Raw genomic sequence first — 23,058 nt, 5'->3', positions numbered from 1 at the left:
GCTGGAGTGGGGAAGAGGCCACCTTGCTGGCTGACATTCTGGTCTCCACAGCCTGGCCTCAACCTGCTCCAAGACACATTCCTGGCTAGCTGGACCCAATTCCTCACTGTTATTTTCAAAGTTCTTCATTTTTGCCTAGAACTTTCCCTGTTTTCCATACGGCCTGCCCTGGATGGGTAGAAGTGGAAGCCTATCTTGTCCTTCAAGGCCAAGCCAAACCCCACCTCCTCTAGGAAGTCTCCCCATCCCTAGTCCTCTCTGGGCTCTATTCCTGTAGCATCAGCCACAGACAGCCTAGGCAGTCTTTACAAGACACCTACTTGGGAGGTGGATAGGTCTAGGTACACAGCCAGGCTTTTTAGCTAAGGGACCTTGGCAGGTTAATCTCTCAGCCTCAGTTTCTTACTCTCTGTAATAGGTATAATTATGATGCCTACTTCTCACCTGCCAAATAAAAAATAAACAAAAATAAATAAATGAAGCAAGTGTAGAATGTGCTTAGCAAAGTGAGGAGCATAGTCTTAGAGCTTTGGACATGTCAGCCTTTATTATTGATGCCACCCAGTCATGACTGGGAATGATTCTTCTCTGTGCCTCGTCTTTTCACAGAGATGTGTGTGTGTGTGTGTGTGTGTCTGCACGTGTGTCTCTGCATGTCCTACTTTGGTTTCCCCTGAAATCAGACCCTGAGACTTGTGTGCAGGTAGTTTACTGAGGAGGTGATCACTGGAGGCTGGAGGGAGGGAACGGGGAAGTGATATAGGGATGGGATAGGAGAAAAGCCAGTGAAGAGTGGTTAATGATTGACTTTCATTGGGGGCAATGGGGGCTCACTGAGGAATCATGAGAACACACCATGGAATTGTCCCACGGAGTCCCAAGGCAGCCAGGTTTCTCATCCACTCATTCTTATATCTTATTAATAACTTGAGGGTTGCCCCTGCAGTGTTAAATCCCAGCTGTCCTGCAGGCTGAGTAAAGCTCCCTTGGCCCCTGCACTGGAGAAACCCTGCAGGTGAGAAGCAGAAAGGCTGCTTAGGGTGGACAATTCCTGGGCTTGCTGACACCTTCCCATCACAGTGGCAGATGAGTGGAGAAGTGGGCTAGAGGACATGGGGTGAGGCACGAACAGCATCCTCTGCCGAATCATCACTTTTCAAGCCCTGACAGCCTCCAGCATGGCATTTTGCACACAGTAGGCACACTGTAAGTATTTGTGGACCAAAAGGAGGCTTGACATTAGAGCTAGGAAAACCTGGACTCTCCCTATTGTTCAGTTTTTAATTCATTGTGTGATGCTGAGCAAGACATAGGACAACTCTGGACCACATATTCTATAAAATTGAGACCTTTCTACCTTCTCTGCTTATGCCATAGCCGGGCTGGAACAAGCTGGAATGACATTTGGGGAATGCTCAGAACAGGTAAGAAGTGGCTGTGATGATGATGATGATGATGATGATGTGTGTAGGGGAGGGAAAGGTTCCCCTATCTAGGCATGATCCAACCAAGAAGTACCTAGTTATGTTATTCACTCTGTGGTCAAAGCACAAAGGTGTGTTCCCCTGGCACTAGCGGGATAACTTCTGCCTCTTCCTATTCCAAGACAACCCCAAAGGTAAAACATGGAAAAAGAAAAGGCCATGGGGGTAAGATCTGCTGACTCCTCAGTGAAAAGGATCCCACATTTCTCTGCCTACCAGGGATGGCCTGTGGTTCCTTTTACCTAGGTCAGTAGTGGGTTTTACGGATATCTGATGAGTGTAAAAACCATTTTGTACAGTAATTCCAAACTTGGCGGTGGGAGGGGTGGGGGTGGGGGGGTCTTGGAATCCCTAGGGAGCCCACGGATAACCCTTAAGACTCCTTAAGTCCCTTAAAAATATAAGTAAAAAATGGCTAGTCATGGTGGCTCACACCTGTAATCCCAGCATTTTGGGAGGCCAAGGTGGGCCAATCACCTGAAGTCAGGAGTTTGAGACCAGCCTGGCCAACATGGTGAAACCCTGTTTCTACTAAAAATACAAAAATTAGCCTGGTATGATGGTGGGCACCTGTAATCCCACCTACTCGGGAGGCTAAGGCACGAGAATCGCTTGAACTCGGGAGGGGGAGGTTGCAGTGAGCCAAGATGGCGCCATTGCACTCCAGTCTGGGAGACAGAGCAAGACTCCATCTCAAAAAAAAAAAAAAAATATATATATATATGTGTGTGTGTGTGTGTGTGTGTGTGTGTGTGGTGTGTGTGTGTGTGTGTATATGTAAAAATGGAGTGCTTGAGTAAACGTGTACACATAAGCCACTCTAAGTTGGTGACCTGAAGCTTCCAGCAAATTCTCAAAGGAGTTTGTGATCCAAGAAAAGTAAATTTGCTCTATCCCAAATCTCCCATCTCAAAGGGGAGGACACTGAAGTCCAGAGAGGGTAAGCGACCTGCTGGGTCACACAGTAGAGGCTGGATAGAACCCAAGGTTTCTAATCCTGTGTGGCTTTGTGGGTCTGCCAGGCAGACCTAAACAGTTAGGTCTGCCTGGCTGCACAACGAGAAAAGCAGGCTGGTTCATCAGGACGCTGTGCTGAAAGTCCATGGCACATTACAAAGTCTCTACTTGCTCCTGGGGGAAACATCTCAAAGGCATGATATAGTCACTGTTTTCTGGGGATGAGGGTGAGCACTGAGCTCTATGTCCACGGAAAACAGAACAAGGAAAAGCTAGGCCAAATGTGGAAAGAAATGGAGCTCTCTGTTACTGAGAAAGAGTGCTGGGGCAGGGAGTGCTCTTAAAACTCAAGTGAAGCTTGGGCAACGTGGCAGGTCTTAGTTTCCAGAGGCAGAGATGGAAATGATAATCATACTTACCTCTCTAAGTTGTGGTGAAGATTAAAGAAAATGATGCAAGTGAAAATGGCTTATAAATAAGAAAGCAGTACACAAATGCTAGTAATGATCTTTACAGCAGTGGCCTGGTAAATACTTGTTTTGCTGCTGAGAATAAATTGTATACCACCTGGATGTCAATCACCCAATTCTGGACAACTGTACCATTGTCCTTCAAGCCCTTGCAGCCCACTGTTGGAGCGAGAGCCCTGGTTTTGAAGTCAAACCTGAATCTGCACCTTAGCTCCACCACCTGTGCACGTGTGTGACTTTGGATAAATCATGTAATTCTCTCAGCCTCGAATTGTCCATCTGCAAAACAGGGACACATGCCTACCTCATGAGGACATAATGAAGATTTGATCAGTTGGTCACAATGAAAATATCTATAATGGTGACTGGCACACAATAGTTACTCAATAAACATTAGCAATTTTGTTCCTGTTCCTCAACAGTTTATAACTTTGGATAGTTTGTTTGCTGCGTAGTTTCTGTCTGTCTAACATTTCTGTCTTCTCCACTAAAATGTAAGCTCTGCAGCACCAGGACATGCCTGTCTTGTTTACCTCTGTGTTTCCCAGGCCGGGCACACAGTGTGCTACAGATATTTGTGAAATGAATGAGTGGAAGTGCAAAAGCACGTTTTTAAAGGATGGGAAGGAACTCTGACAATGTGAGAATGCTCACATTGGATCAGCCCCAAGGGGGACCTGGAGCTGTGCCAAGAGCCCTATTAGGGGTCAAGAGAGTTGGCCTCTGGTCCTAGCTCTGCCGCTTAACTACCGAGCCACCTCCGGGCAATTTGTTGGCCCTCTCTGGCCCTCTGTGTGTTTCCTCCAGAGCGTGGGAGCCCTGAGATTCCAGGGCTTCCCTCTTAGAGGCTGACCTCCAAGGAGCTCTGGCCAGCTGGGAAGTGTGGGATTTCGGGATAGTTCAGGGACTAAATAAAGAGAAAGGAGAAGTGGGAGAGGATAAAGACCGGGAAGGAAGAAAAGTCAACGCGTGGCTGCGGCTCTGGGCAGCTACGGGTGGGGGTAGACTGAGGGCAAAGCACTGAGCAGCTGTGCGCGCCCCCGAGCATGTCTCCGCCGCGGCTGATACGCCCGAGCCTCCGCCTGCCCCTCCCTTCCTTGAGTGCCTCGCCAGTTCCCGCCGTCACTGACTTTCCGACTTCTTAACTTGTCAGCAAATCCCAGAGTTAAAAATGCACACGCACCCCGGCCAGCCGCCAGCAGGGCCGTCTGGCCGAGGCTCCAGATGTGGGGCCACCGCACGGGCCGCCCGCCCCGCCGCGCAGACTAAACAATCGGCCTTGGCCGTGAGCGCAGCGCAATTCCAGATGCAGCGTCCCTCGCGCCGCGCGCTAATTGGGCCGCGGGCGCGAGGCTCTGTCAGCGCCAGCAAGGCCCTGCCCAGGGCGGCCTTGGCCCGGCGCCCGCCCGCTGGGCTACCTAAGGCGGGGGCAGGGTGGAGAGATGGAGAGGAATGGTTAGGGGAGGAGGGTTGGGGGACGAAAGGGGGAGAGAGAGAAGAGAGGAGAGGAGGAAGAGGAGGAGAGAAGAAGACACAGTGAGACAGGCCACGAGACAGCGTCAGCTCTGAGACAGAGAAACACGAAGGAGGATAGCTTCAGAGACAAAGAGAAAGCCAGAAGCACTGAGCCATATTCAGGTTAAGGAGACAGAGAAGGCAGAGAGGGAGAGAGACCACAGAGAGTTGGAGAAACAGAGGCAGGGCAGACTGACACGGGAACAGAATCAGGAGAGACCAAGATAACGAGAAGGAAACGAACATGGACGCGACCGGGAAGAACGCAAGCGGTGGGAGCACAGGAGACCCGCATGTTTACCACCGGGTCCCTGCTGCCTTATAGGTGTCTAACCCCTTTTGTTTTATAGTATCTCCTCCCTTTACATTCTCACTTTTTATCATTCTTCCTAGACCCGGGCGAAGCCGGGAACTGAGCCCACCCGCGCGGTGATCCATTCCTAGTCTGGCTGGGGGACTGCGTAGAGAAGGAACTTGAGCCGTCGAGATTTCACTCCCAAGCCTGGGCTTGGAGACAGGGGTTCGCCTTGGACGCTGTGGGAGGGTGCGGGATGGGACTCCGTGGGGATTTGCCTAGAGGCAGGGGATGCCCCGAATGACCTCTGTAGGGCCCGTCCCCAGGCAGCCACCTCGGCAGCACCCTCCTTTCCCATGCGCCCTGGGGCCTCTTTAGCTCTAGAGACAGGAGGATGACTCAACAGAGGTTAGTCAAGACCCAGGGCAGGGAAGCCCACCGGGGACCACCCGGGGGAGCCCCCCAGCCTCGCGTTCCGCCCCCGCCGGGAGGCCCGGGCGCCCCGGGGGTGAGCGCGGAGGGCAGTGCGGCGGCCCGGCGGCTCTTGGCGGCCCCTCTCTGACAATCTTTCCTTTGTTTGTTTTCTTAAATCTGGGAGGCCCGAATTCCTGCCGGATTCCGTAGGTTTCACTCAGGAAGGAGGCGCCCCCACCCCCACCCCCTCTCACGTCGGGCCCGGCTGCGGGGGGAATGGCAGGTTCTTCCCGGAGGCCAGCGGCGCGCAGACCCACGGCCCGGGCAGGGCGAGCGGGCGCCGGGCGCGGCGGAGAGTCCCGGGCGCCCTGCCCGCGCGCGCCACCACGCAGCCCCGCCGGAGGGCCGCGGGCAACCTCGGCAGAGAAAATTAAAAAAAAAAAAAAAAAAAAAAGAAAATCAAACCAGGAGCGCTTTAAAAGACACAGAGTAGCCCTCCCCCCACTCAGCTTCATTCCACACCCCATCCACCTCTCACACTCCCCCACCCCTTTTTTATTTTGGTCTCCAAACTTGAGCCTCATTAATTTCCAAAAAAAAATTTCCCCCAATAAAAGGCAAACATGGAAAGAAAAACAAACTATTAGAAAATAGAGGAGGGAGGAAATGTTATTTAAAAGGTTAGCAGACCGCATCATTTTCCAATGATATTATATACTCCCAGCAGTATCCAAAATATATATGGGCCCTGGGCCAAGAATGTAAAAAAACTTTTTTTTGAAAAAACCCTTACTTAGACACAACATCTGGACCGGAGAGCGAACAAACCCCCCATTTATCACACTTAATCCTCCAATGAAGCAATCGACAGTTGACTTCTGTTTTGCTAATTTAGTTGCTTTCAAGCGCCGGCCCAGTCCAGACCGGGAATTAAGTGTCACTTGCGGAGGGCCTGCCCTGCCCCCGCCCGTCTTTGCTCCCTCCCGCGCCCAGGCTCTCGGATAGGGAAAAAAGGCCATTAATGAAGAAAGAAACTTTTTACGAATTCCCTTTACCCCCACCCACTCGGGTCAGTGAAAACCTCGACTGTGACCTAGCTCTGTCCCCTCGCCCAGTATCCGACACCCACTTCCTTGGTAGCCACGCCCTCACCCGCCAGCTGCCTCCCCCCAAGACTCGGTGGAGCAACGCATCATCCGGCACAAACTCCTGCAGCTTCAGGAGGTCACCCAGCTCACCGCCTTCTCCGCGGGTTGGCTAGGTGCTGCCATCCTCGTACCTGGCACTGCCTGGTGGCCTGGCAGCTTGACTCTTAGGCCTGGAGAGGGCAGGGGAGGGTCGTGGTGCTTGGTGGTAGGTAGCGTCCATTCCCCCCGGAAGTGGATGAGAGGCAGCAGCTCCCGAGGTGGAGGCCCTTGGCCAGCAGTGTCCGGAGACAATGGGATCTTGTGAGATTGCAAGCGGGAGAGAGAATAAATCACCGAAAGTGTATCACTTGAGGATTAGTCAATAAATCCCTGGGACCCTGGCCCAGTGGGGCTGGTGCCAGAGGCAGAGCTGGCCCCAAGTGCAGACTTCCTTCCTCAGCAACCTTCCCTTCCCTTCCCAGAGGCCTCCTGGGTCTCTCTCTCCTCACCTCTCTCTGTCCATCTCCATGGCTCCTCTCCTAAACTTTGGAGACCAAGGCACAGCCTTTTGTCCTACCTCTACCTCTTGCTGGGAAAAGTTTTACAAGGGAGCGGACGTTTGAAGGTGTCCTCAGGCACCTGCAAGCAGAAGAGGCTGGAGAATGTGTCCCAACTCCAGCCTGCCTGCTCCTGTTCACTCTGATCCAGCCCACCCCCCAGTTCCCAGCTCCAAGCCCTGGCAGAGTCCACAGGAACAGCCTGCACTCCTAAAAGAGGCCCCCAGTACCCTGAACCCCAGGCCTCTGCAGACTCTCATGGTGGTCTGGCTGGGCCTCAAACTTCTTGAGGAGGGGCCCTGAGTTCTGGCCACAATCCAAATGCAGTCTCAAACCTCCTGAGTCCATCCCCCAGGCCCATGGAAGCCTCATATCTGGAGCACTCTCCATACTCACTCCAAAGGGCACTTACGAGTACTTAGTATATTCCAGGCAGTGTGCTAGACTCAGGACATTTGGAGACTAATAAAACTCTCTTCCTGCCCCTCCCGTGGGCCTAAGCCTCTACTGGGCTTTATTTTCTGTTCATATGGGGATACTATATTACCCAGCTATATTCTTTCCATAACCAGTCATTGAGCACCTACCATATGCCAGATACTGTTCTAGGCACTGGGGGTTCAGGGCTGAGCAAAGGTCATTTCTGCCCTCCAACTTGCCAGGGAAACAGACATGCCAACAATTAATTCCAAGACAAGGCCAAAAATCAGGGGCCATGGAAGGCATTTATAAAAGCCTCAGAGGAGGGACTGACTCACCTTGGCTGGGATAGAAGGAGGGGTGTGGGCTGGGTACAGTGGCTCACACCTGTAATCCCAACACTCTGGGAGGCCGAGGTGGGCAGATCATGAGGTCAGGCGTTCAAGACCAGCCTGCCCAAGATGGTGAAACCCCATCTCTACTAAAAATACAAAAATTAGCCGAGTGTGGTGGCGGGTGCCTATAATCCGGGCCACTCCGGAGGCTGAGGCAGAGAGTTGCTTGAATCCAGGAGAAGGAGGTTGCAGTGAACCGAGATCATGCCACTGCACTCCAGCCTGGATGACAGAGTGAGACTCTGTCTCAAAAATAAATAAATAAATAAATAAATAAATAAATAAATAAATAGGATGTGATGGATCACAGGGTGGTGGGGGTAACCTCATCAGTCTAGCTCTTTTTTTTTTTTTTTTTTTTTGAGACGGAGTCTTGCTCTTTGCCCCAGGCTGGAGTGCAATGGCGAGATCTTGGCTCACTGCAAGCTCCGTCCCCCGGGTTCACACCATTCTCCTGCCTCAGCCTCCCGAGTAGCTGGGACTACAGGCGCCTGCCACCTTGCCCGGCTAGTTTTTTGTATTTTTTAGTAGAGACGGGGTTTCACCGTGTTAGCCAGGATGGTCTTGATTTCCTGACCTCATGATCTGCCCGCCTCGGCCTCCCAAAGTGCTGGGATTACGGGCTTGAGCCACCGCGCCCGGCCGCACTCTAGCTCTTAAAGCCCATCCCGGGGGACCGTACAGCGTAATGGTTAAGAGCAAACAGTGTGGTTTAACTTCTTGCTCTGCCACATCAGTTGTAGGATCGAGGGCCTCTTAGTCTCTCTGAGCCTCAGTGTCATCATCTGGAAAAGTAAGACTAACAATAGGAACTGCCTTGTGAGTCTCTGACATAGTAATATGGGGCAAGCAGCTGGCATACAGCAATCTCTGAATGACTGTCCACTTAATTATATTTCTTTCAAAGCATTCGAATAGACTAGCTTGTAGCCTCCTTGCCACCCTCTTCTTGTCCTCCTCCTCCTCAACTTGAGGGCCTGGCACAGTGTTAGGCACATAGAGTAAGTGGTGGAATAAATCAATGGGTGCAACAGAAAACCCATCAAACCTTGGCTCAAGTGCCACTAGGTAGACAAGGCTGTGGGCAGTGGGCTTGAATGTTCCATTTCTTTTTTCTGATACCTGGCCATAGGCTGGGTGGGCCTTGATAGCTGTTCTTCTTGCTCCCACATTTCCAAAAGTCAAGCAGAGTATGACCCTCTGAAGCCTCATTTTCTCTGCTCAGTAGAAAGTCAAGAAATGTCTTCTAGCCCAGAGCCATCATTCTGTGACTCTGGTTTGGGTTGAATCTTGACTTGCTGTGTGTCCCCAGGCAAGACACGTCCCTCTCTGGGCCTTGGACTCCTTATAGATAAAATGAGTAGGTTGGACTGGATGCTCTCCAAGCTCCTCTGCAGTGTTTGTGGTTGATGTCTGCTTCTTCTTTCAGCTGGGGGAACCTCATCTTCCTTCCTAGAGCCTGCTTATGAGGAGGTGTGATTTTCTGCTCTTCCATTTCCCATCTGCCTCCTGGCTTTTCTTTGTTTTTTGTTTTTTTTTTTGAGATGGAGTCTCACTCTGTCGCCCAGGCTGGAGTACAGTTGCATGATCTCAGCTCCCTGCAACCTCTGCTTCCTGAGTTCAAGTGATTCTCCTGCCTCAGTCTCCCGAGTAGCTGGGTTTATAGGCACATGCCTCCACACCCAGCTAATTTTTTGTATTTTTAGTAGAGACAAGGTTTTGCCATGTTGGCCAGGCTGGTGTTGAACTCCTGACCTCCAGTGGTCTGCCCACCTTGGCCTCCCAAAATGCTGGGATTACAGGCTTGAGCCACTGCCCCCGGCCTTGCCTCTTGGCTTTTCTCTGTGGTGTCCCTATCTTTCTCCCTTCTTGCTCCCCTCAGCTATCTTCCTCTCTTTCTCACTCCTCTTCTTCTTCTGTCCCAGGGTGTGAAAAGTATGTGGATGAACTGATGCTTAACTTTCTCCCGGGCAGCTTTCCCCTCCCACCTCTACCCGGCTTCTTGACCCCCAAACACAATCTGGGCCCAAGGAACAGACCTCTCCATCTGTCCTCTTGCCTGGACTTCTGTCCCTGAAGACCTTGCTGGTGCCCTGACCCTTGACTTCTGACTTCTGAGAGAATGGGAGAATGGCATCCCAGCTGGACCAAGACAGCGCCTAATATGGGTCTTCTGTCCCTAGAGATGGACAGGCTCTGTATTCCCACGCTGCCCTCCCCCCAAAGTCCCAGACTCAGGGAAAGGGACAGGAAGCTTTTTCTAAGTCTAGCTGACACTCAGCGCTGGAACCCACCTCCTTCACAATGCCATCGCCCACCTCCGAAGCTAGGAGAACCCCTTGACAGATGGGCCTGAGATTATGATCGTCATTAAGGAGCAACTTATTGTCGGGAACCATTTCCAGAGAACCTACTGTGTGCCATGTACTGTGCTATGAGCCAAGAGGAGGAGTCTGTGTTGGGGTAGAAGGGACTGGGGGTGGGACAAAAGCTGGGGGGAATCCCCAAGAAAGGCATCACTGCCAAGCCGAGGGCTTGTGGGCAGAGGGTTTGGCAATGCCTGTGCGTGGGCCCAGCTGGAGTGGCACCTGAGATGGAGCCAGGCCCTGGAGGCAGGTAAACAGGACGCTGTGTGCTGGGTGTGGTGAAGGGAAGGGGGATACAGGGGCACAATGGACCATTGTGTGCTCTGGAGTTGCCTTCACTTCTGGACTCTCTACAACCCTCCCACTGGGCTATACAAATATTGAGACATATGGAAGATGTGGTCATAGATACCAAGATAAATGGAAGATGATAGTCATCTGCTTTTGGACTCTTCTGCTCTTGCCTAGACCACAGTGGGCCAAGGGGTTGTGGTGGGTGCTGCATGGCCCCGCAGGAGGGCAAAAGGAGGGAGCATTTGACTGCTGGGATGTGGTTGACAGAGATCTGATCAAGTCTGGTGATGGGGCTGTGGCCTCAGCTGGGCCACTAGCTAGCTGTGTCTGTCTTTAGGAAAGTCACATCACTGCTCTAACCCTCAGTTTACTCATCTGTAAGATGGGATAAGGATTACGCTTGCTCTGTCTACTTCACAGTGATGTGTGGCATTGTGACACAGCCTTGGATGTTGTTAAGGGGTGTACACAGGGCAGAGCTGGTTGGTCTTGCTTCTGTTGTTACTCTGCTGCAAGATCCTTTTTGCCTGACAAACCTCCCATCTGGGTTCAGATGTAGGCAGAATTGATGGCTACCCACGTGGGACTATTGAGAAACTTAAGGACAGGAATCAGGACTTAAATTCTCTAAGTGTTCAGCCAATTCACCATTCATTCAGTCAACATACATTTTTTTTTTTTGAGCTTCCTCTCTTATGTCAAGCCCTTTGATGCCCTGGGCCTTTGAAGATGAATAAGGTATGTTTCTTGTCCTCAGAGAACTCGTAATCAGATGGGAGAGGGGCTGAACATCCATACACACAGCATTAACATATAATAATAATGAATATTTATTGAGCACTTACTATGTGCCAGGAATGGTTCTAATCACTCTCTATATATTAATTCATATAATCATTTTCATTTTGAAGATGAGGAAACCAAAGCACAGAGAAGGTAAGCAACTTGCCGAAAGTCTCACAGCTAGGAAGGAACAGAACCAGGACTGACCCCAGGCAATCTGTCTAGAGTCTGCGCTCTTAGCCAGTACCTAGTACACGTGACATGCATGAACCTACACTAACAAGGGCAAAAGAATAGTAAAGAGTGGGCTGAGCCTCCGAAGAAATGGAAAAGGAGAGGAGGGATTGGCTATTTCCAGCTTCCACTAGAGCAGGAGACGATGAAACAGGTTTGACCAAGCTGGACAGATTTGCAGTGTCTCAAACAGGAGGTCCTGGGATGGGTTTCCAAGGCAGGAGGCTGAGTCAAGCTTCTTTGAAGGCAACAGAGAGCTAGTTGGGATAGATTCCCTGCCAGCCCTCTGCTCGAGGTCCCTTCCAGCCCAATGCTCTGTGAGGGAGAACTTTGGAAGGTTCCTGGTAGGAGAATGTGACACCTACTCCACATACAACTTGAGTTCCCCAATTCCAAACCCCATTGGGCCCTTGCTCCTTCTCTGGGCTGTAGTGTGCTGGGAGCTGGGAGTTATTAAGTAGGACTGAGTGTGCCAGGAGATATTGCTCAGGGACCAAGTGATGGAAATTCACCTCCAACTGGTTCAAGCAAAAGGAAGGGATTTATTGGCTTAAATAACCGGGAAGGATAGGAGTGTGTGTGTGTGTGTGTGTGTGTGTGTGTGCACGCATACGTGCACATGCATTGGGGCAGGGGGCAAAGTTTAGGGACTGCCATGCCTCAAAAGAGATCTTCAGCTTTTTCTCTTTCTCTTGCATTCTTTCTTTTCTTCCTTTCTTTCTTTCTTTCTTTCTTTCTTTCTTTCTTTCTTTCTTTCTTTCTTTCTTTCTTTCTTTCTTTCTTTCTTTCTTTCTTTCTTTTTTTTTTGAGATGGAGTCTTGCTCTGTCGCCCAGGCTGCGGTGCAGTGATGCTATCTCGGCTCACTGCAACCTCCGCCTCCCGGGTTCACACCATTCTCCTCCCTCAGCCTCCCAAGTAGCTGGGACTACAGGCACCCGCCACCGTGCCCGGTTAATTTTTTTTTTTTGTATTTTTTTATTAGTAGAGACAGGGTTTCACTGTGTTAGCCAGGATGGTCTCGATCTCCTGACCTCATGATCTGCCCGCCTCAGCCTCCCAAAGTGCTGGGATTATAGGCGTGAGCCACCGCGCCCCGCCTCTTGCATTCTTTCTTGATCTCATTCGTATGGTGGCTATGTGTTTTGGTGTGTGACAGCCTCATCTTTCTGTATTGTTTAGTTTTTCCTATTGCAATTGATCTTTCTCTCTAACTGCAGTGGGGGCGTGAAGAGGGAGAGGGAGGTCGAGACTTCTCTCATCCGTTGGAGGGCAGGGAGAGGTGGGTAGAACAGCATGGCAGCAATTTCATGCTCACATCTCAGAAGAAAGAGAGGATTTGCTATTCCCAGCACCCTCCAGCTATAACATTTTAGCGAAGAGCTCCTATTGGCCTAACTTGGGTCATGTGCCCACCTTTTGGACAAGTCAGGTGTCTAAGAAAGTTATGTTTGACAATTGGCTAGACCTGGCTCATGGACCCACCCTGAGGCCAGAGGAGCTGGGGAGTTGTAATTGGCAGCCCCACAGAATTGCATGGAAGAGAGGAGCAGGGGTTCAGTGAAGAAAGGGTTGTACTCACCAAAAGTAGACAAGGCTGCCCACGACAACACCCTCTCACTCCCTCCCTGCCTCCTACCCCAGAGGACAGAGAAAGCAGTATAATAAATAAACTTAACACACCTTCTTGGAGCTTCCATTTTATCTGAAGATTTCGGGGAAACATTTTAAAATGACATTTAAAACATTGTTTTAATTTATAATACACATAGTTATACTATGGAGTAAAATTCAAAGCTCATAGGCTTTTAAGATAAGACACAAGATGTCAAAAAAGTTTTGGACTTGTAGGAGGCTGTTTTTCTTATAGAATCTGCCTCTCGTCCTCCCTGTGTATTTGTTCAAGCTCCCCTGATGTTAAGGATACTTGGGCAGCGATGGAGCTGGGGCTGGAAAGTTGGAGATGCACTAGAAATGGAAATAACATGGATTTTGGTGCCAGAGAGATGAAGCTTAGAATCTTGCTCCACCAGTTTCTAGCAGTGTGATCCTAGGAAAGTCACATCCTCTCTCTGAGCCTATTTGCTTCCCTGTAAAATGAGTACGATGATGCTCGGTTGGTAGAGAAGTGGTGAGAAGGAGTATGTGACCTACTGCTGAAACACACAGCCCGGTGCCTGGCTTGAAGGAGACACTTTGTAAATGTGAGCTCTCATTTCCCTCCTTCCTGTGTCTGCGGGTTCTGCAGGCCAGCCCTAGCAGTCCAGAGCCCTAGAAGCCGGGGAAGGGGGCCCCTCACATGGCCCCAGGTAAACCTCTACCTGTCTTGGAAGAAGACTTGAGTTACTCCTCTTGCGAGCTATAACTGTAGATATGGGCATGGTGATAGCTGGCCTTGCCACCTTGTAGATACTGAATAGGCAATTAGTGCTTTACTGGTGTAACATTAGCCAACGAGGAGCAGTTCATTGTCCCATTTCCCCAGAGCTCCTATAATAACTTCTTTTGTGGTATATATTACCCAGCACCACGGTGATGCGTTTACCTGTTTATAAGTCTCTTGCTGCCACCAGTTTGTGAATTCTTGGAGGCAGGAATTGTTTTCTCTACCTCTGTTTCTCTGGTGCTCAACATAGAAGTTGGCATGGAGTAGGGGCCCAGTGATGGACTAAAGAAGGAATGAGTGGACACACCTGCTGCCCTGGGATGCTTTTTGTCCAGGTAACAACAGTTGCTACCACTGTTTATTGAGCCATTACAATATATCGGGTATGTCCTGGGAACTCTTTTATTTTTAAACAATAATCCTTAAAACAACCCTATGTCTTAGGAACTATAATTTGCCTCGATTTTATTTATTTATTTATTTATTTATTTATTTATTTATTTATTTATTTATTTAAGATGGAGTCTCTCTCCGTCACCCAGGCTGGAGTGCAGTGGCACGATCTCGGCTCACTGCAACCTCTGCTTCCCAGGTTCAAGCGATGCTCCTACTTCTGCCTCCGGAGTAGCTGGGATTACAAGCATACACCACTACGCCCAGCTAATTTTTGTGTAGTTAGTAGAGACGAGGTTTCACCATGTTGGCCAGGCTGGTCTTGAACTCCTGACCTCAGATGATCCACCCTCCTAGGCCTCCCAAAGTGCTGGGATTACAGGCGTAAGCTATTGTGCCTGGCAGTGCCCTGCCCCCATTTTAGAGGTGAGAACCTGAGGCCCAGAAAGGTTAAGGAAATTGACCATGGTCACCCGGCCTGAATGTGGCAGCATCGGAATGCAAGTCCACTTCTGTTAGATGTCAAAGCCAGGGAACCAAACATCTATGTGCTTCTGTCTTCCATTTCAGGTTATACGGAGGGGTGGAGAGAAGAGAGCTGGGGTATAGAGAAATCCTTAGGAATAAAGCTGAAATGGGGAATCCACTAGAGGCAGAAAGGCTTGGTGATCAGAGAGGATTCAGGGTGGGGCTTGGGGGGAAAGTGGAGGGGGACTTTCGGGGCTGAAGGTCACGGGGAAGTTCAAGGAGACTTTGGGTCTGGGGAAACTGGGTTGGTGGTCAAGTACTGTGGGGGGAGGTGTCAGGGCAGCAGCTTCCCCTTGGAACTGGCTAGAGACAGAAGCAGCCCCTTCAGGTTGTTTTCAAGCGGGATTGGGGGTGTTTAATATTAATAGTAATGACTGTGGCGGGAAGATAATAGGCCTCAGTCAGATGAGAAGGGGGTAAGCGCTTATCTATGGCTGCTGAAGACACATGTCTTTCACCTGCTCCTTTAATATCCCCCTTCTTTCATTCCACCGCCCACCCCCTCCCACCAGCCTAGAACAAAAGGGGTATTATGGGCCGGGGTGTTTTCAGGCTGCAGCCAAGGAGACCTCCCCTTCCCCCTCTGCCTCCCCCCGCCCAGTTTGAATGAGGCTTTTTCCTCCCGCAGGAGATTAGCTCCGTTTGACAAGGCAGTGAACTTTGGGAGGGGTGAGTGGGGGTCTCCTCCGGGAGCCTCCGGAGTGCAGCCCTGATGAACGAATGCTGCCGGAGAGAGACCCTGAGAGACAGCCACGAAGACAGACGCACAGAGTCAGCAGCAGACAGACAGACAGACACAGAGCAGGGAGGCATCGAGGTAGAGTTAGATTCTTAGATACGGGGACACACACACACACACACACACACACAGAGGCACACACGCACACACTCTTCAGGATGTTGGAATAAGCAGGGAGAGACACACGCGGAGAGACAGACAGACACACAGACATCCACAAAGAACAAAGGGACAGAGAAACACACATACATGCACTCTTGCCACCAAACAGACTGACCCAGAAAGAGACAAAGGCAGAGAGAGAGTTGAGGGGACATAAGGCATAAAGAAGGAGACACCAAAGAGACAAATAGGATGAGAAGAAAGGAAACGGAAGAAGAAGGGAGTGAGAAAGTGAAATTGGCAAGAGGCAGGGGAAAAAAAGGAGACCCAGGAGGAAAGTTGTAAGAAGGCTGCTGAGCCCTTGACCTTCCTGAGTCTGCCCCTGCTGACCCTGGCCTTGGACCCTGAGGAATCAGGCCGCCCTAGAGTGGGCATTTGCATAGCTTTGGAGGACTAGGGGTGGCTATATGGAGCTTGGGGTGAGAGAAGGAAAGAGATTGGGAGTCTCCCAGTCTCCAGACTGGGAGACTGACCTGGAGACAAAGGTAGTGTATTAGACAAGAGGTGAGTAGAAAATGCCCACAGGAAATGTGGATTTCCCTGATAAGACAGTCCCAGCCTCTAAAGGGACTGTCTGATGGGCATGTGTGGAGGGGATGTGTTGGGGAACAGGGTTCTTTTGGGGGCCATATAGAAAGAAGTTTTATCACTTCTGCTGGTGGCCAGATGGAGAGGAGGAATACCAAAGGCCACTTCCGCTATCATTATGACTTCCAACACTATCCTCTTGGTGGAGAGATCCAATGGCATGGACCACTGGCATGAGGGAGCTGGGCTGTTAGACCCAGACACTCCTGGGTTCAAATCTCAGCTCTGCCACTATGTGACTTCAGGTAAGGGACCTAACACATGTTAATCCCACTTTCCCTATCTATAAAATGGGAATAACATAAGTATCTTGCATATGGGTGGCTGTAAGACTCAAATGACAATAAAGTATTTAGCACTGTCAGAGGCTCAGTAAGGATGAACATCTATTGGCTACTTACGTTTGCAGACCCTGTTCCAAAGCATCTTTCAGGAATTATTTCTTTTAAATTTCAGAACAATCCCTCCAATCGCAGACTAAAGAACAATGTAAATCACAAACTGTTAAATGGTGGAGCTATGATTTGAATGTGGATAGTTGAAGCTTACTCACTACTGCCTCTCACACTGGATACTACCCTTATTAATAAGAGACAGACAGTCCCAGTCTTCACCATTCAGAAGGAGCTCCCCAGCCTTTTGGGGAGGAAAAGTGGATTTTTATATACCTGAAGGGGCTTGCAGTTCTTACGGGTGGAAGAGCAGGTGAGGCAGTGGTGTGCTGGTAAATGTTCAACAGCTGGCTCTTCACGAGGAAAAAAAGGCATTTGCCAATTTCCATGCTGTAAATACTCCCATCATGGCCAACTTCAAGCTACTAACGTGGCATTCGCTGGGCCAGGAGTTGGGAAAAGATGCCTGCAGTCTGCTCTGGTGAGCCCATGTGAACTGGCTCCCGCACGGCCCTGAGTAAGCAGGGGCCCAAGTTGCCTGTGTGGAGAGATGACTTCAGTGTGCCCATCTTTCCTGACTGCTGGGAGCTTCAAACCTCATTCAAGATAGAAGGGGCACCTGGTACCCGCATTTTGTGCCGATGCCAGGGGCTGCAGAGAAGGTTCCAGACCAATGGCACGTGCCATGGAGTCTGTAGCAATTCAGAGGTGGGAGAGAGTGCTGGGGGCTGGCTGGTGGGATTGGTGTCTGTTTTGTGTAACCCTGTGTCCTCTGCAGTTGGGAACTCCTAGACACAGGAGTGGCCTCTTCTCCCCTGACTCCATCCTTTCTCCCCGATCTTGGCCAGTCTTTGCACTCCCTTGCCCTCTGCAATGCCCAGAACATCCCTCTAGGTGCTGTGAACCCCCAGTGTGTGGTAACAACAGTGCTGGGGGAGGCGTGGCACCAAAGACCTGTACCCCCTTCTTCTTTGGGGCCCCAAGTGCCTTCTGTGAAACCAAATACTCCCCCTATTCGCCCACCCGGACACCTGACTCCCTCCTGAGGCCCACTCAGGGTGAAAGCTGTTTCCTGTCTGGGTCTTGGTAACCCCCTGAAATCCCGGCCTCCCTCCCCCGATCCCTTCCAAATGCTTATTAAGCCGTTTGCAAATCCAGGGCTGAACCACGGCGTGAGTTTAATAAAGCAGAAGACAGATGCCATCCATCACGGGGCCGGGTGGGGCGAGGCGGGCTGATGGGCTCACACCCCTCTGGCTGCTTCTAGGTCAGCCAGCCACACATCCACACAGACCCTGCTTCTTGTCCAGCACCTCCTGGCTGTGACCACTCTTCAGCTCCCCTCCCTGTCACGGATCCTGATCAGAAGACCACTGGCCCGTGGTGGACAGGGAGTGGCCAGGAATCGGGAGGTCAGCCCAACCCCCGCATTCCACATGGTTGTCTGCAGCAGGCAGGACTGCAACTGGGGTGCAAAATTTAAAGGGAGATGAAACAAAACTTCAGTAACCAAGATAAATCATATGCGAATATAATATTTTAATAAATCAAACAATGCAACAAAAAATTAATGATGAGCAAAACCCTATAATTTTAAACAGACACCGGATCAGTCTCCCGAATTGTTCCTGTAGTATCACTCATCAGGCACTGATAACTGCCCCCTCAAATTCAGCGGGTTCGATGTTCAGATGAACCTGGTCTGTCCCCAAGCCTGTGCCTTCTGTAGTCTTAAAACCGGAGACATACTTGACTGTTCTCTTTCTCCCATACCCCACACGCAACTCTCAAACCATCTTGTTGGCTCTACTTTCAAAATACGTCCAGAATCTGATCACTTCTCACCCCCTCTATGGTGAGCCCCTGGTTCCTGTCTTCACCCCCTCTCCCTGGGAGGACTGTGGTGCCCTCCTTCCTGGTCTTCCTGCATCCCCTTCCCCCATGGGGTACTCTTTCCACTGAGTGGCAGGAAGATGCTGTAGAATTCGGATGGTGCCAGTCTTCTCCTTAAACTGCACCCCCACCTCCGCTTCCCCATTGCAGTGGGAGGAAGAGCCAGGCTCTTACAACAGCCGTAGGGTCCCACATCATCTGCACCTACCTTCTCTAACATGCCTCCTATGTTTCTCTCCCCTGCCATAGGTTCCCTGGACACATTAGCAGGCTAAGCACACTCCTGTCTCAGGGCCTTTGCACTCACTATTCCCTCTGCTGACACTCTTACCCCAGATGCTCATACTACGCCCACCCCACCCCCACCCCCATGACGCCCACTATTCCCCTGTGCTGTTTTTCACTTTTTTGTTAGTTTGTTCCTTGAGGACAGAGTTTATCCCCTTTGGGATTCCAGGGCTGGGCACTCAGTAGAGATGCAGTCCATGCTGTCTGCTAGCCCCACTGTGGCGTAGCCTTCCCCACACACCGGTCTTTGAATAGAAGTCTCATCATTAAAAGCACTTCGTGGCCGGGCACGGTGGCTCACACCTGTAATCCCAGCACTTTGGGAGGCAAAGGTGGGCGGATCATGAGGTCAGAAGTTCAAGACCAGCCTGACCAACATGATGAAACGCTGTCTCTACTAAAAATACAAGTTAGCCAGGCATGGTGGCACACGTCTGTAATCCCAGCTACTCAGGAGGCTGAGGCAGGAGAATGACTTGAACCTGGGAAGTGGAGATTGCAGTGAGCTGAGATGGTGCCACTGCACTCCAGCCTGGGCAAGAGTGAAACTCCATCTCAAAAAAATACAGTACAATACAGTACAGTACAATACAATACAATACAATACAATACAATACAATACAATACAATGCAATACAATACAAGCACTTCCTCCTGCCTGTGTGCTAGTCTGTGATTCTCATCTTGTTCCAAGCCCTGCAAAAGACAGCTCCCCCAGGAAGCCCAGCTCTTGGTCAAGGTTGTGGGAACCAGAGGCAGAGTGTGGTGCTGTGAAGGGCTCTGAACAGGAACCAAGAGCCCTAGGATTCAGTCCTGCTGTGGGTCCAGCTTGTTGCATGTCCTTGGGCAAGTTACTTCCCTCTGGTCTTCGATTCCTCCTTTAGAAAAGAAAAGGTTTGAATCAGGTTCCTTCAAGCTCTGACCTTTCCAGATTTTAAAGTCTTCCGAAACTGAGAGCCTAATGTGGTCATCAGTGGAGTCAGATTATCTGGGCTCAAATCCAAGTACAACCATTTTTAGATGGGACAAATAGATGCTCTAGACCTCTGTGGTTGCATCTGTAAAATGGTGACAACTCTAGTCCTCATCTCATAATATTGTTGTGAAAATTACTTGACAGAATGCATTGACGTACAGTGACTCAGAAAGTACCTAAAAGACTCAATAACTGTTAGCTGGTTTCATTGCCATTAGTGGTACATGTGGAGAATTCTAGAGTGGTATAATTGGCTTTTTGTGTTTTACCAAATACATATATTTATAAACAGCAGCAGGAAACCTTTCTTTCCCAAGAAAATAAAATGGCAGGCTGGTCATGGTGGCTCATACCTACAGTCCCAGCACTTTGGGAGGCTGAAATGGGAGGATCACTTGAACTTAGGAGTTTGAGACCAGTCCGGGCAACAGAGGAAGACCGCATCTCTATAAAAATAATTTTATAAAATGGCTGACAAGGGGCTAAGGGAAGGCCTATCTCTCAGCATCTCAGCTCTGGGCTGCCCTGGTCCCTTTCAGTCTGGTCTAATAACCCAGACAATCTGTTGGATGCCTGTAGGCCTCCCTCCAAGGACTCCCACATCCTTATCCTCTGCACCCCAGCCTCCTCTCTCCTGCAGCACCTGGACCCAGCCCTCTCCACCAGTGTCCCCTGAGCCCGGGGTCCTGATCCCACAGAGACCCAGGCCTGGCTGCAGCTCACCTTTCATACTCAGATGTAGGAGCGGGCACAGGAGCCCTGCCTGGGGCTGGGCTGGGGGCCAGCGCAACATCTGGGATCGATTACCAACGGTGGCTGCGGAGTGGACTCCTCTGCCTGCCACTCACCTATCTGCTGGGGTGACAGAGGAGATGGGAAAAAGGTTTTCACAGCTGGAATAAATTGACGGGAAGTGGAGGGGGAGGGTCGAAAAGAGACAAAAAACAACATTGAACTCAAGATGGAAAAAAGACAGTATTAGAGGAGGTAATGAAGAAAATATGTGTGTGTGTGAGCGTGCCTGTGTTTGCACATAGAAGTGTGGGCAAGTGCGAATGTGTGTGCATATGTCCAGGGTATGTGTGCACCTTTGTGCGTGTACACTTGTGTGTCTAGGATAAGTGGAGACGTGTGTTTTTTAGCAAATCAGCCAGGGTCTTTTATTTAGTGTTGTTTAGTATTTTGTTTATTTTGGGGTCACCCACACCTACTGAAGACTGGGCAGAATGCCTCTTTCTGATGTCCCAGGACACAGCAAGCTGGAGGAAAAAGGAGAAAGGGGGTTGGTGAAGGGGAACCTGGAGGAAGAGAGGGAAGAAAGCAGGCAAGAATGAGCAAGGAGATACCAAGAGGGCAAGAAGGGAAAGGAAGTGGCAGAAGGGGAACAGCAGAAAACTACAGACCTCAGAAAAGGAGAAGAAAACAAGCCGAGTGACCCAGAAAACCCCAGTGGCCTTGCCCTCAGCCCACCACCTGGTCCCTGCTCCTGCTGTGCCAGAGTCCCCTGGACCTGGGCCCCAGAAACCGTGTCCATCTGTGGATGACAGCCAGGCCAGGCCTCTCTCCCTCCCTCTCCTCCCCCACCTGCTGACCCCACACTACTCCCTTCGTCCCTCCCTCCTCCTCCCACTTTCTCCCTCCCAGCCCCCACCACAACCTCTGAGGCCAGGCTGCAGGAATTCCCCTCCTTCCCCATCTGCTCCCCACTGACACACTACAGCTTTCAATTGCCCGCTCATTAGTCACCAAGATATTTCCCCTGGACCGCCCTCCTTTCCAACTCCTCTGCTCCAATCCAGCCAAGGCCAGCGGGGTCCCAGCCTCCCATCAGGTTCCTGTTTGCAGCGGACTGTTCTGTAATAAGCTTGTCACAGGCAGCGGAGCCGCTGCTGAGGGACTTGGCCCTTATGGTGGAGGGGCCCCTTGGAGGCCCCTGAAGTGTGTAGGAGGGGCTGGGGCGGGCCCCCCACCGTGAGCAGCCCACTTTAGGCGGCTAACGCCCTTCATAATATTATCCCTGTTGAGTCCATAAAAGCCCCCTCTGGCGTTACAGCATTTGAGAGACTATTAAATTTTAAGGCCTTTGGCCTCCAGGGAGGAGGCAGGTTGACGTGGGTGTTTTGTGGGCTCCTGGTTACGTGGCAGCCAGAGGGAGGCTGAGGAGGGCCCAAGGCCTTGGAGAGGCTGCAGGGGCAGGGGAGAGGTTTGGGGCCAGCCCAGGGCCCAAGAGCTGTCTCTGTGTCCTCATGGGTTGGCTGTCACATTTTTGAAGACTGTAGGACTGGCCATCACTGGAGTGGGCACAGGGGAGCCGGGAGAAGAAGGAGCTCTTCTCCATGAGCCTGAGAGCGCTGAGGGACTCTGGGCCATAAGGAGTCATGCTGTCTTCCATGATCCCTGGCCAGCTGGTGCCCCCTCAGGAGGGCCCCATTCTCTGGCCTCCTTGGCAGGTGTTTACAGTGGGAGGTGTTGTCAGCTGCTCTCCCCCCTAGGCCTTAATGCCACCCACATCTAGAGACTGGAGCTTTGAGTTGGTGCCTTCCCCACTTCTCCCGAGCCCTTCTGCACCTTCGGGCCGGCTCTACGAGAGCAGGCAAGGCCCCATCTGAGGCAGTGCGGGCAGGGGGAGAGGCCCTGTCTGGGAGAAGAAAATCTGTGTTCAACCCAGGCTCTGCCACTGATGAGGCCTGCTCTTTGGGCTTCATGTTTTTTTTAGCTGCTATCTGAGAGAGTTGGACTGGATAATCCCTTAACTTGCAGCAACTCTCTGAGTCTAATTTCATTACTTTGTGAGAGGAGGGAATATTATGTTCAAGTAAAACTGCAGCACATTTATAGTAATGGCTAACGTATTCGGGCACTCACAATGGACTGGGCATTTTACATACATTCTCTCATGACGGCAACCCTCTGACATGGCAATTATTCACCCCCACTTTTACCAGAGGAAATAGAGGTATAGGGAGATGAAGTGCCCTGCTCAGGGCTGACTGGCTCTAGAGAGTATTGCTTTGCACTTTTCCGTCCATTGCATGGCCCTGACCACCTATGAACCTGCTATGTGCTAGCATTGTGCAGGAGGACTCAGGAGAGTGTGGTGGAAAAGGCACAGCCTGGTCCTCTAGGAGGTCTTCTGGGCCTCATTTTCCCCCTCTGCACATGGGGAATACCAAAGGTCCCCACCGCATTGGTGGCTTTGTAATAAACAACAGGCATGCAGAGCACTTAGCACAGAACCAGCCCATATGGTGGGCTCCTTGCATGTTAGTTCCTTCTGTTACTGTCACTGCCATCCTTACAGGTTACAAGAGCCCTGCTTCAGCCAGCTCAGGGGGAAAGTGATCCAGAGAGAGGCCATGTAAAGAGGTCCGTGCAATGCAGCCTGCAGGTGAAAAGAGGCTAAC

General features: G+C 50.9%; 2 protein-coding genes across 3 annotated transcripts in view; one reads left to right on the top strand and one right to left on the bottom strand.

Annotated features, from left to right (window-relative positions):
• TOMM6 (translocase of outer mitochondrial membrane 6) overlaps positions 1-23,058 on the bottom strand; it is a 657,333-nt gene that overhangs the window by 276,347 nt on the left and 357,928 nt on the right. The window lies entirely within an intron of this gene.
• The window catches only part of OARD1 (O-acyl-ADP-ribose deacylase 1), a 449,744-nt gene continuing 441,463 nt past the window's right edge, over positions 14,778-23,058 (top strand). Inside the window, exon 1 of the mRNA XM_050789512.1 lies at positions 14,778-14,788. The gene's annotated coding sequence lies outside the window, so the exon portion shown is untranslated. The remainder of the gene's footprint in view (positions 14,789-23,058) is intronic.

This window comes from Macaca thibetana, chromosome 4 (genome assembly GCF_024542745.1).
Source record: "Macaca thibetana thibetana isolate TM-01 chromosome 4, ASM2454274v1, whole genome shotgun sequence".
Classification (NCBI taxonomy): Eukaryota; Metazoa; Chordata; class Mammalia; order Primates; family Cercopithecidae; genus Macaca; species Macaca thibetana.
This window is presented reverse-complemented; position numbering and strand designations above follow the sequence as displayed.